The sequence below is a fragment of the Diadema setosum genome, chromosome 11, assembly GCF_964275005.1.
Source record: "Diadema setosum chromosome 11, eeDiaSeto1, whole genome shotgun sequence".
Lineage (NCBI taxonomy): Eukaryota > Metazoa > Echinodermata > Echinoidea > Diadematoida > Diadematidae > Diadema > Diadema setosum.
This window is the reverse complement of record NC_092695.1, coordinates 15200901-15216920: the sequence shown is the minus strand read 5'-3', so window position 1 is coordinate 15216920 and position 16020 is coordinate 15200901.

Genomic DNA, 16020 nt, shown 5'->3' with positions numbered 1-16020 from the left:
TGACCTCGATGGCGACAATCTATGATGGCAAAAAATTTGTTGCGACAAGGATTGTCGTCCCTTCAAAGATTGTTGCCCCGGGCCCGGGGTGGTTGCTCCGGTGTTAAGCTTTGGTGGGATGGGTATGACTGGTAAGTTATCCGTACGTGTGTGTGTGTGTGTGTGTGTGTTGTGAGCTGCATGGTATGTGCTGTGTATGATTTATAGGTGCGTACAATAAGTGACTTGTGTATGAGTTTCCGTATAGTTTGTGTGTGTGTGTGTGTGTGTGTGTGTGTGTGTTTGGAGTATAATAATACAATATGTAGAAACTGTGCATGTTGTGTGGTGGTTGTATAGTGGTAGTGGTTTGTTTGTCTGTGTGTATACGTGTGCCTGTAATCGTACGTGTGTATGTGGTATATAGTGGCGTATTTGTATATCAAAGGGTATGTGATGGTACGTATTTGTGGGCGCAGTTTTGTGCCTGCATGAGTATCTGAGGGGTTTGGTGTTCGTGGGCTACGTAGGCCCTACGTGTGTGTGTTGTGTGTGAGCGCGTTCGTGTGTCTACGTAATGCCCCAGTCACACAGTGCCTTACGATGGGTTACGTCCGCCGCGGATAGATACGGATAAGTGGACGGAGGGGGACGCAGCGTGGACGCAGGCATCCGCAGGATCGTATGTAGGCGTAACTGTCCGTAACTAATCCGTAAAGAAACGAAAATGACGGCGCCAAGCCTGCGAAATTTTTGAAATGTTCAAAATTTCGCAGAGGGACTCCATGGATGCAGACTTACGCAAGTAACCGTAATTAAACGTAACTATCCGTAACTGAACGTAACGATCCGTAGCTTGGACGCAGACTATCTGGAAATAAGTTTACCTCCCGTCCATTTGCGTTTATTCCCGTCCAGCACTGTAATGCCCCAGTCACACAGTGCCTTGCGATGGGTTACGTCCGCCACGGATAGATACGGATGAGTGGACGCAGGGGGACGTAGTGTAGACGCAGGCATCCGCAGGGTCGTATGTAGACGTAACCTTCCGTAACTAATCCGTAAAGGAACGCAAAATGACGGCGCCAAGTCTGCGAAATTTTGAAATGTTCAAAATTTCGCAGAGGGACTCCACGGATGCAGCCTTACGTAAGTAACCGTAACTAAACGTAACTATCCGTAAGTGAACGTAACTATCCGTAGCTTGGACGCAGACCATCCGTAAACATGTTTACCTCCCGTCCATTTGCGTTCATCTGCGTCCACCGTAAGTATCCGAAATTAACCGCAAGTTAACGTATCACAACACTTACGTCCGCTTACGGACATTTACGGACAGCTACGGATGCTGCGGGCGATTGCGTGTCTTGACGTTTTCCGTTTTCCACTCCCATGGGAACAGGGAGTCGTGGGAAACCACACTTCCGTGTTGCCAAGATGCAACGCATGTACCTGAAGGAATACTACAACATAGTCGGAGCGGTGGAGTGGCAAATCCGCATGGTCGAGTTATGAAGTTTCTCCCATAAATGGTCATTTTAGGCGGCACCCATGTACAGATGAAATGAAATGAACTGAAATGTAATGAAATGAAATGAAATTTATTCATATTCCGCATAGTGGGCATTATATCATAAATATACAGGGTATAACACATAGCGGACATAATATCATAACTATACAGAATATGATATATACAAAGTATCGTGATATTTTTAGATAATATTACATATAACTATACAGAATATGATATATACAAAGTATCGTGATATTTTTAGATAAAATTACAATATGTACAAATGTGTAGGGGACTACTTAGAAGCACTGCTTGTTAAATGTAGTCTCCCTACAGAATATAGACAAAATAATATCAAAGATAAGGCGAAGTGGTATAACGAATTACGAAAACACCATGCAAGGGCACAATAATGAACCCTGCTATCTATGGATATACAATAAGTCATGTAATGTTACACAGTACAGGTTTATGTACAAAGTGTTTACAGTGTGCATTATATTTCATTAGAATAATGAATGAAACAGAAGATAACCTTCCGAGTATACTTCATGAAAGTATTTCTAGAAAACATTGGTTGAAATATACAGACATTTAATTACCATGAAACCGATTATTAGTACTTATTATTACTAATAATCGGTTGACCATTGGTGCTGAACTTTTTTCTTACACTCTTTGAATGTATATTATTCGAAAAAGGTCAATATTTAGGATATAGGGGGTGGGGTGACAGCATTTTATTTACTTTTCTGGCCGAGGAGAGCGTGGAACAGCGACAAACTATATAAAAAGAGAACGAATTTAGTATTTCTCTTACAGTCTTAGCCACTTTACACTCCTGAATGTGAATTACATTTTTTTCCCTATTGTATGTGGATAGGGGAGGGGGTGCTCTAAAGTCCATTTTTTGTTTTAATCTGGAAATTTATCAAGCATTACTTTATAATAAAAGTCTCCTTAACATAACACATTAAGTCATGAATATCGATGAACAATGAAAACGTAACCAAAGTTTGTCTTTTCCATGACTGTGAATTATATTTTCTTCCTCTATTGTTTAACTTATCGAACAATATTGTATTTTATTTGTGGTGTAATTGTATTATGTATTTTGTACATTAATGATATATATCAATATTTGAGTTGTACAAATAAAATTAAAACTTCAAGTTCAAAATTTCACTTTTCTTTTATTGCTACAAAACATACTGAATGAATACTAAAAGTCCTCACAACTTGTTCGGAATATAATTTCACTTTTCCCCAGTGTACAAAAGACAGTCCAATATTGTGATAACCTTGCTGTCATGAATACACTGACTGAGCAGTGATTTGCACAGAAAACCACATGGTCCATAATTATTCGTAACAATCTGTACCTATCCCTAACTATCCGAAAACATCCGGAACTCTCCGTTAATATTCGCAACTCTCCGCAAGTGTTCACAAGTATTCGAAAGTTAACGCAAGTCGAAAAAAAAAAAAAAACAAATTACGTGTCAATTCGTAAGATTATCCGCAAGTGGACGCAAATATCCGTATCTGTCCGTATTGCCCGCATTTCTTCCCCCGTATGTTTTGTAAAATTTTCTGGTGACAGCAAGGAATCCGCGGGAGTCCGCAGAAAAATTGACTTTTTTGTACGTATCGCTGGACGCGGAGCATTTAATGTGACTGGGGCCTAAGTATCCGAAATTATCCGCAAGTTAACGTATCACAACACCTAGGATCGCTTACGGACATTTACGGGCAGTTACGGATGCTGCGGACAAGTGCGTCCTTTGGCGTTTTCCATTTTCATCTCCCATAGGAATAGAGACTAATGGTAAACTACACCACCCGTGTTGTTAAGCTGCAGCGCATTGTATCTGAAGGAATACTGCAACACAGTCAGAGTGATGGAGTGGCAGAACCGATGCATGGTCGAGTTATGAAATTTCTCCCACAAAATGGACATTTGACGTGGCACCCATATACAGATGACATTGTTGACCCATGGTGCTGAACTTATTTTTCTTGCACTCTCTGAATGTATGTTATTCGAATCACATTTTGGGTAGGGAATGGGGTTACATCATTTCATTTACTTTTCTGGCCGGGGACGATGTGGGGCAGCGATAAACTATATGAAATGAGAAAGACTGTATTTCTATAAAGTCTTAACCACTTTACACTCCATGGAATGTGTATTACATTTTTTATTTTGTATTTTGGAAATGGAGGGGTGTTCCATTCAGGTGCTGTTCATTATTTCGAAGGTTAGTTATTCCGAAGGTTCGTTAATCGGAAACTGCTGCAGGCGTTACTGTGGCAATGAAAATGCCTTCAGCGTGTATGAGCACGTGTTTAACCTTTAAAGAGGTCACACCAGCGTTGTCCTAAAAATAGTATGGGTGTGTCAGTTTCAGCGGTGACGCGGGCTAGACGAGAGAGAGACCGAGAGAAAATACATACGAGGGAGGTACCCTCCCTAAATGTTATCTTTCTTTGTTCATTTTTTTTCACTGCAGTCATATTCTTCCATCAGTCTTAACTACAACGTCCATACCACTATTCTTTGTCCCAGAATAAGTTTGGCATGCTTTATGCATGAGCGAATAATTTCCACACGCCGTAAATAATTTGTCAATCGTTAGTTGATTTTAGCACAAACGAACTGCCATATGCACACCGCTAACACATGCGTAATACAAACAAACACCAACAAACACTCAAACAAATCCTCATAATGCAAATAAACCAACTCAACACTTTTTTTTTGTTTTTCCTTGATATTTATTGATTTCATTCAAATCATTCATAAATCGACCCATTCTGGGTGTAACATGAGCAAAAAAGTTACAAATGGCAATTCGAAACACAAACAAATTCATTTGTCAATTTATACTACAAATAATCTCACTTCAACATAGATAACTCGATAATAGACCAACCCTACTAACAATTTCTTCACGAGAAAGTTTTGACATGTAGGGCCCTACCAAACCTATATCCCTTGAATATATTGGTTTGGATCATGTAACACCTTCTTACTTACAAGGGCATATACATAAAAAAACAAAACAAATACATTATAAAAATCTAGAATGAAATCAGTCATAAAAAACCCGACCACCCCCCCCCCACCGAAACAAATCTAGGGCCTACATCTATCCTAAATATTAAATCCTACCAAAATCTGTCATACCATTTATAACTATCCTTCTTCAAATCCAATTCCCAACCCACCAACCCCTGATTAACCAAAACCTAAATCATCCAAAACCCACATTCACCAACCCACATACATACACACACACACACACACACACACACGAGAAGGTTCGTTATTCCGAAGGTTCGTTTTTTTTCCCCGAAGGTTCATTTATCCGAAACACACAATTCCCTATACCTAGAGGTTCGTTAATCCGAAAATGAAAAAGGGTTCGTTAATCCGAACGTTTGTTGCGTTATTCCGAAGGTTCGTTGATCCAAAAATGAAATTCGGAATAACGAATCTTCGGAATAAAGAACCTTCGGACTAAAGAGCCTTCAGAATAACGAACTTTTGCAATAACGAAATGTAATCCCCTCCCCACATACACACACACACCCGAACCGATACCACCTTCCTTCCTGATGAAACGGCTTCCCAATGTTGATACATAAGACATAATAGTCCATGGGCCAGGCCAGATATTGGTACCATCTGAGGTGGCAATACCTTTTTGGTGTCATTTTGTTTGTCGGGCATAGATCTGCCTATCAAGCTATGATAGCATTTCCAAATGAGTAGCTTAGTCATAGTAAATGAATTTTAAACCAATTTTGTCTCGTTGTTATATCTCTCTACTTCTGAATCGAGACCAACCGCTATACAAAGAAGAGCACTGTCTTCTGTATGTTCACAGGTGTACTGTTGTAAACGCGGTGCGTTTAGTCTTTATTCAAGGCAGCGAAGGGAATATCCAAGGGTTATGATGTCCACGGCGCTTAGTCTAATATTCAAGACGGCGAAGGGAATATCCAAAGCTTATAATACAGTGTATATCCCTTTATCTAAAAACAACAACAACAACAAAGCAATTTCTCGTGAATTTTAGCGTATTTTTCAATTATTTATCATTTTCCGCTGAAAACGCTACGGTGAAAACGCTAATACCATGCCAATGTCGCTGTATTTCCATTCAACAATGAAAGATTATGCAAAAACAATGTACCGGTACACTACAAGACACTATAATTAATAATGTTGTAAATGAACAGAGTGATTTTTGTTTATAAGTGATGTATTTGTTGAGAGGGTGGTATAAAAACAGTATAGATAATCCCTTTTATTAGGAACTTAAGATATGATAACGGTACATTGTTCTAGATAAAGACTAAGCGCACCGCGTGACAGCTGTGGACATCATAACCCTTTGGATATTCCCTTCGCTGCCTTGAATAAAGACTAAGCGCACCGCGTTTACAACAGAACACCTGTGGACATACAGAAGGCAGTGCTCTTCTTTGTATAGCGGTTAGTTTCGATTCAGAAGTATAGGGATATAAAAACGAGACCAAATTGGTTAAAAATTCATTTATTATGACTAAGCTACTCATTTGGAAATGCTATCATAGCTTGATAAGCGTATCTATGTCCGACAAACAAAATGACACCAAAAAGGTTTTGCCACCTCGAGTGGTACCAACAACCCATTTTTCGGCTCTTGGCCCATGGACTATAATGAACCGTATGCAGAGAAGCAGCATCCGCCCGCACGCAAGCACCACTCCGAATTCATATACAAATCCGTCAAACAAACTCATCAAAGTCAAAGCTGCTGATAAAATCAATATCAACGTTTATGCCAGCAACAGCTTACTAGGTATCCCTCCCCACGCGCAGCTAAAAAACACATACGCAAAAAGCTGACATAATAAACACATTCTTCCATCATACACACACACACACAAACGGACACTAAATTATCATGTGCGCGCGCGCATACACACTTCCTTGAAACCTCACCATGACTTTTTACATGGCATGTTTGCATGGATGTAGCCATGTAAGTTATGTGTTAGTATTTCAATGACTATGTCCAGAACGATATTACCCAGCAAAATGTGCTTCGAGGGCGGGCGACAATCCTTGCCGCCAGCCCTCGTCACGGATTGTCGTCTGGCGACAATCCGTGACGGGGGCGACAATCCGTGACGCCAACTCCGTCAAGGATTGTCGCCCCGAGCCGGGGGCGACAATCCCTGTCGCAACACACGTGCATCCATGTATAGAAGTGGTAAGGTGCATTCACATTGCATTCGACACGACAGCACGACACGACACAACGACACGACACACGACAAAAACAAATTACTCCAGTGCAAACCCAATGAGACCGTTCACATTTCAAGCATGTCGTGTCGTCCTTCCTGATTCGACGAGGACACGACATAATTTGTCGATTTAGCAAATCGCTCTCAAAGCAATTTTTCAAGCACGACACACGACACTCTTCGCGGGGGTAAAGTTTTAGCCTATCACAAACAAGTATGACTATCCTCTTGTTAAGTTTGCTCGTGTTGCTGGAAGCAGGAAACAAGCGAAGCCTCTCTATGGACTTTTACATACAAATGCCAAAGTTGTTATCGCTTAACCTTTTCAGTCCCATATGTAAGAAACTGCGTTGTTAACACATTGGAGTCAGTACTAAGTATTAAAGTTGTGCAGATAACGATTACAGTATGCATAAGGAACGGCCGGAGCTCGCGAATAACATTGCGCACATCACGTGAGCTAGCCTACATAGTAATTTAGTGTGTCACGGCGCGGCCCGTCAAATCAAACATTCTGGCGGTGCGGCGGCCCCAAACCAGACTCTCCATCCAGTCTCGATCTCCAGACTACCACCAGAGATATTCTAACAGTTGTATTGTAGAATTGTTGAACTTTTTACGAAGTTAACCCTCAATTCCAACTTCCAAGTCAAGCTGATTCCAACTTTCGAAGTCGTTACAATTAAAATGTAAGACAATCAGAACGGGAGTGTCAGTAACATAAAAACATTTACTTTAAGTTAAAAAAATTAAGAATGTGTGTCTAACAACTCCAAGTCCAATTCATGAGATTGAAGTTATAAAAATTCGGACAGACTGAAGTGAAGAAGAGAATAAGAAAATAAACCTTTGTTTAAAAAATTGATGCCATCGTTAGAGTCTTAGACACATCATGATCATTTACTTTAACAAGTTATAGTTAGGATCTAGACGAACTATACACAACCCAGTCGCTGTACGTAGATACGTAGCACAGCGTAGTAACAGCGTCTGGTCGGGCTAGATCTAGACAAACGCCGCAACGGTGCATGATTTTGGTAAAATGTCACTGACATTGTTTTAAAATTAAATGTGATGATAATCAAGACATTTATTTTAGTTCTAGACTCTAACATTGTTAGATCTAAATTAACTTAAATTTAAAATGATATTTTTGTGCAAATCATAAAATGCATTTCTATCTAACTTTTACTTGTAACATTACTTAACGTTAGGTCTGAACCCAAATCAATTGTTAACTTAATTCTTTTACTTTTAGTTTTAAGACTTAACTGCGTTATGTTGTGTAACCTGTCTAAGTCTAGGACTCTAAGACTTTTAGAGTCTAACTGCGAGTCTAAAATCTGTAAGAGTCTATACTATTACTAAATTATTAGACCTAGTCTAGAGGGTCTAGAGACTCTAGATCTAGATATGTTACTGTTACTGTTGTTAGACTTCTGAGAGTCTAGTCTATCTAACAAAGCGAGTCTAGATCTCGACTCTAACTAAGTTAGATCTAGATCTAAAGAGTAAAGTTTGTAAATGTAAGTAGGAACTAACTTGTAAAAATGTAAGTTCTAGGTCCTAACAGTAACACTAAAGAGTTAACAGGCTAAGACTAAGTCAGAGTAGAGTCTAGGTCTAGAGCCTGAGGGCTGAGTTATGCCCTAGGCCTAGGGCCTAGACCTAACTTGTTAATGTTAGACCCAGATGGTTAATTTTAATCAATTCCAAGTTAGATTTGAATTGAAAGAAAATCCACACTCTCCGGTAATGAATAGGATCTGGAAAGTGTAGACTACTGTTAAGTTAAGAATACATTTTTTTTTGGGGGGGGGGGAGGGAGGGTGGGGAGTAACACTGACAGAGATACTCGTTACACTAACACTAACAGTAACACTAAGTAACAGGCTAAAAAAAAAAGGTCCTCAAACTTTTTTGTGGGGGGGGGGGAGCTTGAGCTATTTTGGGAGCTTAAGCCCCCAAAAGCGTTGAGGTTAGATAAAATATACCTGTAATTCTTATCTATGCTTTTTAAACATTATATTTATTTTAAGGTTGTTTGAATTATTTGGGGGCAAAACAATCTGTTTGCCTCATTCCCCAAAGATGGTCGCCTTTTGCATGTCTGGGAAAAATTGTCCTGTTTTGATCTTATTTCAACATTAAAGGTAGGGGATACCTTTTACAGACCTCCCAAAATGCAGCAAAACATTAAATATGGACCTCAGGGGACTTGTTTAGGCCACTGCCGAGAAATTTGGAAGTCAACAGTTATCTACAATTTGAATAATGCACAAAACTCAACTGCTCAGTAGTTCAGTGTGTCAGCCACACTTAAGCCTTTTTGTTGCAGTCTTCTGTATTTTTTTTTAATCTATAAACACAAATCTAAAAGTATAAGAGCTGATGTAATAACATATAGAGTGTGTGGCAAGAATGTATATAGAAATGGTTGTAAGTTTTGATGAACTTTCTTCACAAAATAAACATGATGGACACACATGCAGTGCATGGGTGTGCAAAGGTAGCCTGGTAATGTACTGAAATTTACGGTGAGCCCCGAAAAAAATTCAATTCAAAATCTAACGGTCAATAAAAATGTACTTAATGTTACCTTCCACTTTCAATACTTTATGGGAGTTTCTAAAATGATACTCTCTTCAACATACCACTGTATTTATACAACTCTTTATTTAAGGCATGGAAATGGGATTCCCTACCTTTAAAGTTTGGCTGTTTATGGTTCCTAGTATTACATTGTAAATATTGCTTTTTATATTTATATATCTTTCTTTTCCAAGGTTGTTCAATTACACTTACACACACAAACACACTTACATAAAGACAGACAGATAGACAGACACACAAATATATATATATATATATATATATATATGTATACACACACATACACACACATACACACACACACACACACACACACAGCACCACCACCGCCATGCCACACACACAGAAAGGGAATGATGATCGGAAAAATGTGAATCCCATCAATTTCTTAAATATTAGACCCTATTTAATCTAAAAATCCCCGCAAAAAAACAGAAAGAAAAGAAAAAAAAAGATTCAGAAGACCGGAGCTGTCTCATCAATGTACATGTATACATCCTAACGCACTAAAACTCTTGTGCAATCTTTGCGAATTTACTTACTGTTTGGTGTTTTAAATGACAAGCTACAAAAGAAAATATAAAAATCTATAGATGTATCCGAGCAAGCTGGGCGAGATGGAACATTTTAGAATTTTATATAACAAAGCACGTCTCTTTCCTATGATTATTTGTTTAATTGTTTGGTTATTTTTCGTACAATATGATTTCTTTTTTTGTTTTTTTTTGTGAGTGTAAAACGGCATCTATTCATGTCCATCAAAACAGGCATTTTATTTTTTGTTGTTGTTCGCGTGTATAACGCATTATTCAGAATTAAGAAAAAAAAAAACAATTTAGAGTTCTTACCATAAATTATTTAGGTTGAAATTTGCGACAATAACTTTTTTTTGCTTAATAATTTTGCTTTTAAATGAAGGACCCAAATGGAGGAGGAACTGATCTTCGAGGTGGAGAAGAACCCCTGTCTATACGACAAGTCGTTGCCTTCGTTCAAGGAAAGTGTGAAGAAAATGGACGTATGGAACCAGATTGGCGACAAACTTGGGATCAGTGGTTAGTAATCTTTCCTTTTCTTTATAGAGATGCAAATAGTCAAGTGAAATTTTTAAGTGATCTACATGTACAGTGGAGGATCGAGGGGCAAATTGGCCGTGCCCCCTCCTTCTTTTTCGGGCTGATTCCCTTATTTTTTAGTCATCACATCTATTTTTTTTTTTTGTCACAGGAAAATTGAAGATTCAACCCCATTTTTTTCATAATAATGGATCCACCACTAATATACATAACCATCAGGATACAATATAATGCTCTTCATCACCTTTCAATAATCAGTTCAGGTCAATTCAATTCAATTTATTTCCGCAACTTTTTTTTTGTTGTCAAAGAATACAGTAAATAAACGAAAATACAATCATAGCATAAGGATAATAAACTCCACTGCTTGAGTCTTTATACTCAGAGCCCAAATAAAATGTGGATTTTACATGAAAAATAATATGGACGGCAAAATATCACAAATGATACCTAATTTCTTGTAATGACCCGTATTTAGAAGTACTACATGTATAAGTTAACATTAATATTGGCTTAATGTATACTGGATTCGACACAACAGCATGACAGGACACGCGATATCTGGTTGGTTATTTATTCATGACAATAGAGACGTCTCATATGATTAAGTCCATGAAATGAATAGTGGGTAATTAAATTTTAACTACATTACCTTGTGTGATTATGAAGTTTGATTAAACAATTTATATAATCTATGTGCTCCAGAATCCAGATCCAAATGCATTACAGTCAAGATATGTTGCATATAAATATCTATATACCCTAGACAGCTACATGAGTAAGAAAAGTTGTAAATGGCAATACCTATGGTAGCCCAATTGCAATGTAATTTAATAGGAAGACTCTTCGAAAAATTACAAGAATATATGAACAAGAATTATTTACTATCATTAACATATTTTTGTTTACTTTGCTTGAATTCTTATTTTCTTAGAAGGTATATACAAATCTTTATCAATATAAATAGATCAAACAAATTGAAATGAATATCAGTATGTCTTGAAATTATTTAAATTTCAAAATAGTGTCTCTTTTTACATCCACCCTAAAGGGCAATGTGACAAGCCAAGGAACGCACATTGCGTTTTGAAGCTGCCCACCAATTACATGTGTTCAAAATAGTGTATCATACAGATATCTAAATGCATATGTTTACTTAAATTTTCATTACAGGTGAAGCTGCAAAAAAGAAAGTGGACACATCTTCGAGATGCCTTCCAGAGAAACGAGAGAAAGAAAAACTACAAGAGAAGTGGGGATGCAGCCAGCACCACGAAGACGTACAAGTATGCTGCAGTCATGAGCTTCCTCTTGCCGCACATACATGTTCGAGAGTGAGTATATGTTATAACCATTTACTTTTCAGGGTAATACAGAGTGGCTCGGAAAGAGTGCGACCAAACTGACATAAATAACTTGTTGCAATGGCTGTTTATAATATTGGATATGAAAACACTTCAAATTTAATTTCCACCAAAATTATCAGTTTCAGTGAATGTGCTTATATTCTATGGCCATTTATATGAAAAGTTTTGAACTTCTAATTAAAAAAAGAATTGGTTCTTCCAGCAGGGAAATGATTCTTAATTGAGCGACAGGAAACTTACTGTACAAATGGCTGGGATAGACGGTAGAAAACAAAGACATAATACTCTTAAACATTAAACTCTGAGTGACTGTGTTTATTCTACCAAATACTATATACAAAAAAAAACAACACACACATTCTATTCAGTCACTCATGTCCTTGCAATTCAGACTCAGTTTTTAATACTCTGTAAAATTATGTTTCATCTTTATAATAGAATCCATAAATACAGGCAGTTATCGTTTCATATAATGACATTGAAACGTATACGATTCATCATACAAATAAGTAATAACATTGTTCCTAATTAATTAACAAATATAATAACAACAGTAATCATTATTGATATTATGCTGATAATGTTTGGAATTATCATTAAATAAAATTAAAAATCTATTTATACCCAAAGTGCTCATGTTTCACGCATTTTGACAAAATTAATTAATGGTTTCAATGGCCGCCGGGCTATGTTTATTTGACTTGTTTTTTTTTTCGCATCTGTACCTAATGAAGTGTTTATTTCGGCATATTGATTGTGTAATTTGTGCGCACATACACAGTAGAAAAGAGGACCAAATGAACGAGGAGAGGATGATTGATAAGATAATTATTGGGGATTCATTTTTAACACAGGACAAGCACCAATTTGTCATCTGGCAACGGAGAGGACGAAGCGGACAAGGACAGGGAAGATGAGTCTCTACATGGCAACAATGACTCCACTTCAGATGTCGACATGTCAGAGAAGCCAGCATCACCATCCCCTCCAAAGGAAACACCAAAAAAGCGTAAGAGACAAGAACTGGAATGTGCGATGCCCGATTACTTCAGACAGAGAAGTACAAGTTTCCCTTCAACTTCAGTAGACCCATTCTTTCAAGAAATTGCGGCAACAATCGGCAAACTCCCTCCCATCATCCAGTCTCAACTCAAATTCGACATCTATCAAATGGTTCATAAGGCCGAAATTGATCACCTTTCCACACTGTAAATGCATTTGATCTAAGTTGCCCTACAGATGTAGTATTTTTCACGAGTGTAGTAAGGAGAGTTCACACATATGTAGTAGTAAACTAGTAATACTACATTTGTGAACAAAATTTTCCTGCATTTGCGAACTTTCCTTTTTGGTCAATTACTTTATTTGTGAACAATGTTTTACTACATTTGTGAGTTTTTACTACAGTTCTGAATTCTCGTTACTACATTTGTGAACTTTTGAAAAAGAAATAGAGCTGTTATTGCTATTTTATGAATCTCATTTCCTGTCATTTGATTTTGGATGGCAAAAGAGTTTAAGTCCTATTCTCTGCGATTTCGAGTTGAGAAACAGAAATGACTCGCTGCATTTAGAGAAAATTTGTAACCGTATCTCTCATTAATTTCTTTCAATGTTCCGTATCATGAATAAAGGATAAGTTCCTCTCCATATCTAAAAATCAGCAAAATTGGACTTGGATCCTTTAACTACTAATTTCTGTATTTGAAGAAATATTTCAAACGTATTAATTCATTACAGGCTTTTGACGGTCCTTGTCATGAAAAAAAAAAAAGATAAATTCTGCTCCATCGGTAAAAAATCACACACATCTGGACTTAGGCCCTTGTTCCACTTATTTTTGAATCTTGCAAAAGGCTCCCATTGATTATGGAGAAAAAATATTTCTGTTTCTTAACTAAAAACAGCCGAGAATGCGACTTGGACCCTTTCACATGTTAAGAAGAATAATTCATGTTGCATAACTCAAAATGGTCCTTATAAGACTTGGGTCCTTTTACTTATTATGAGAAGTCATTTCTGTTCGATAATTCAAAATTGTAGAGAATAGAACTTAAATCCTTTTACCATCCAAAATAAAATTCCACGAAATGAGATTCATAAAATAGCAATAATATTACTATTTGTCAAAAGTTCACAAATATAGTAAAAACCCACCATGTAGTAAAACTTTGCTCACAAATGAAGTAATTGACCAAAAAGGAAAGTTCAAAAATGTTGTGAAACTTTGTTTACAAATGTAGTGTTACTATATTTGTGAACAAATGTTTACTTCATTTGTGAACGCTGAAGTTACCAAATTTGTGAACAAAGTTTTACCTCAATTGTGTGTGTGTTTCTTGTACATTTGGGAACTCTCGTTTCTACATTTTTGAACATTACATTTGTGAATGTTACTACATTTGTGGGCACTACATTGTCCACTTCAGACAATAGTGTGTCAAAACTTTCAGATTTGCTCATTTGTAGTTTGTATTTTTGAAATTTAAATCATTATACTTAAACATTTCCCTCTTTTGATCGTTAATTACTAAAAACAAATCCGTAACAAATGTTGCTCAAATTCTCACAGCGGAAACCTGACGAGTGCATAATTTTCTTGGATATTGTTTGGTTGCAAAACTAACGTTTATATTTAATAATAATCTATAGTTGAATTTGAAATTAGGTATCAAATATTGGTGCTTTTTCTTGGCTGTTTACAAGTGATAATTATTTTAACACAGGTCAATGAGGTGTGTGTAACAAAAGGCGGTGTTATTGGAGTGTTTGCTCTATTAAAATCAATCTTTCCAGTCCAGAGTGGCTTAAAGGTTCCCTGAAATCCAAATGCATGTTGACTTCTATTGATCGGTATTAACATTACATCACATAAATTATGACTTTGGGGTATAAATTTGTGTCATATATTTTATATTATTTTTCAATCATTTCGTCTAATCTGCTAAGCTCCACCCTTAAAAACCTCCAAAGTAAGATTCCTCAGATGACATCATCTCTAACTCAGCTTACTTTGAACAAAAGCATTGATATGTGCTTGCCTGATAACTGGTTACTTGATTACAGTAGCATTGTATATTTTCATACAATAGCTCATCACAGCCTTTCTTTTTTCCTCATGTCACTTTGGGATTCCTGACAAAGCAATGTCTAATTGTACACGCATGTGTGTGAGTTGGCATTGTTGGAGAACAGGTTTTATAGCTAATGACGATTGACTGATGATGTCATCTCAAGAAACTGGGTTTAAAAGTTGTTTTTTTTTTAAGGGTGGAGCTTAGAAAATATGACAAAATTATTGAAAAAATAATATAAAATATACAAGTATGACACAATTCTGTACTCTTAAGTCCTAAGATATGGGATTTTTATGCTTATACAGATCAAAAGAAAGCGACATGCATTTGGATTTCAGGGAGCATTAATCAATAGATCATTGAATTTGAGTGGATATGATAATCTCTTGGAGTCAGGAACCAAAAGAATCATCTGAATTGGAGGATTTGTTATGCACACACCATTGACCTGTGTTAAATTATCTGTTGTACAGAGCCAGGAAAAACACCAACATTTGATACATAATTTTTAAATTCAACGATAAATTATAAATAAATATGCATTAGTTTTGCAAGCAAACAATGTCTCAAAAATTGTTTAAAATTGTCAATGTTATCGACTTTTTGAGCTATTAATGATCAAAAGTGGTTTTTTTTTAAACACCTAGTATTAACATTTGTACAGTGAGAGAAATGCACCAGGGCATGTGGACATTGAACGTCATTGGAGGACATGACTACTTTACATACATATAAATGTTAGTTCATAGTTCATACCCGAGTTATTCATTCAAGATTCAAGGTCACTGAACTTTAGCTGAAAGGTTGTAAACAGAAATCTTGCTGAAAAGGCATTTTGGGGCCATTATTTTGCGTTGAAATTTTTAGTGGATGTAAAATTTGATAGAATAACACCAAAAGACAATAACATCCATGATGTTGTGATTTTTCACGGGTCCGCTTTCAAGGTCAAAGGTCTTTGAGCTTCATAATGTGAATTTGAAGGGATGTTTTGACTGCCTTTGTATCAATTAATGAAAATTAAGGCAGAGGCATCACCATCGACTGCACAGCAATCGAACTGGTATAGTAGTTATCTTTTAAATTAC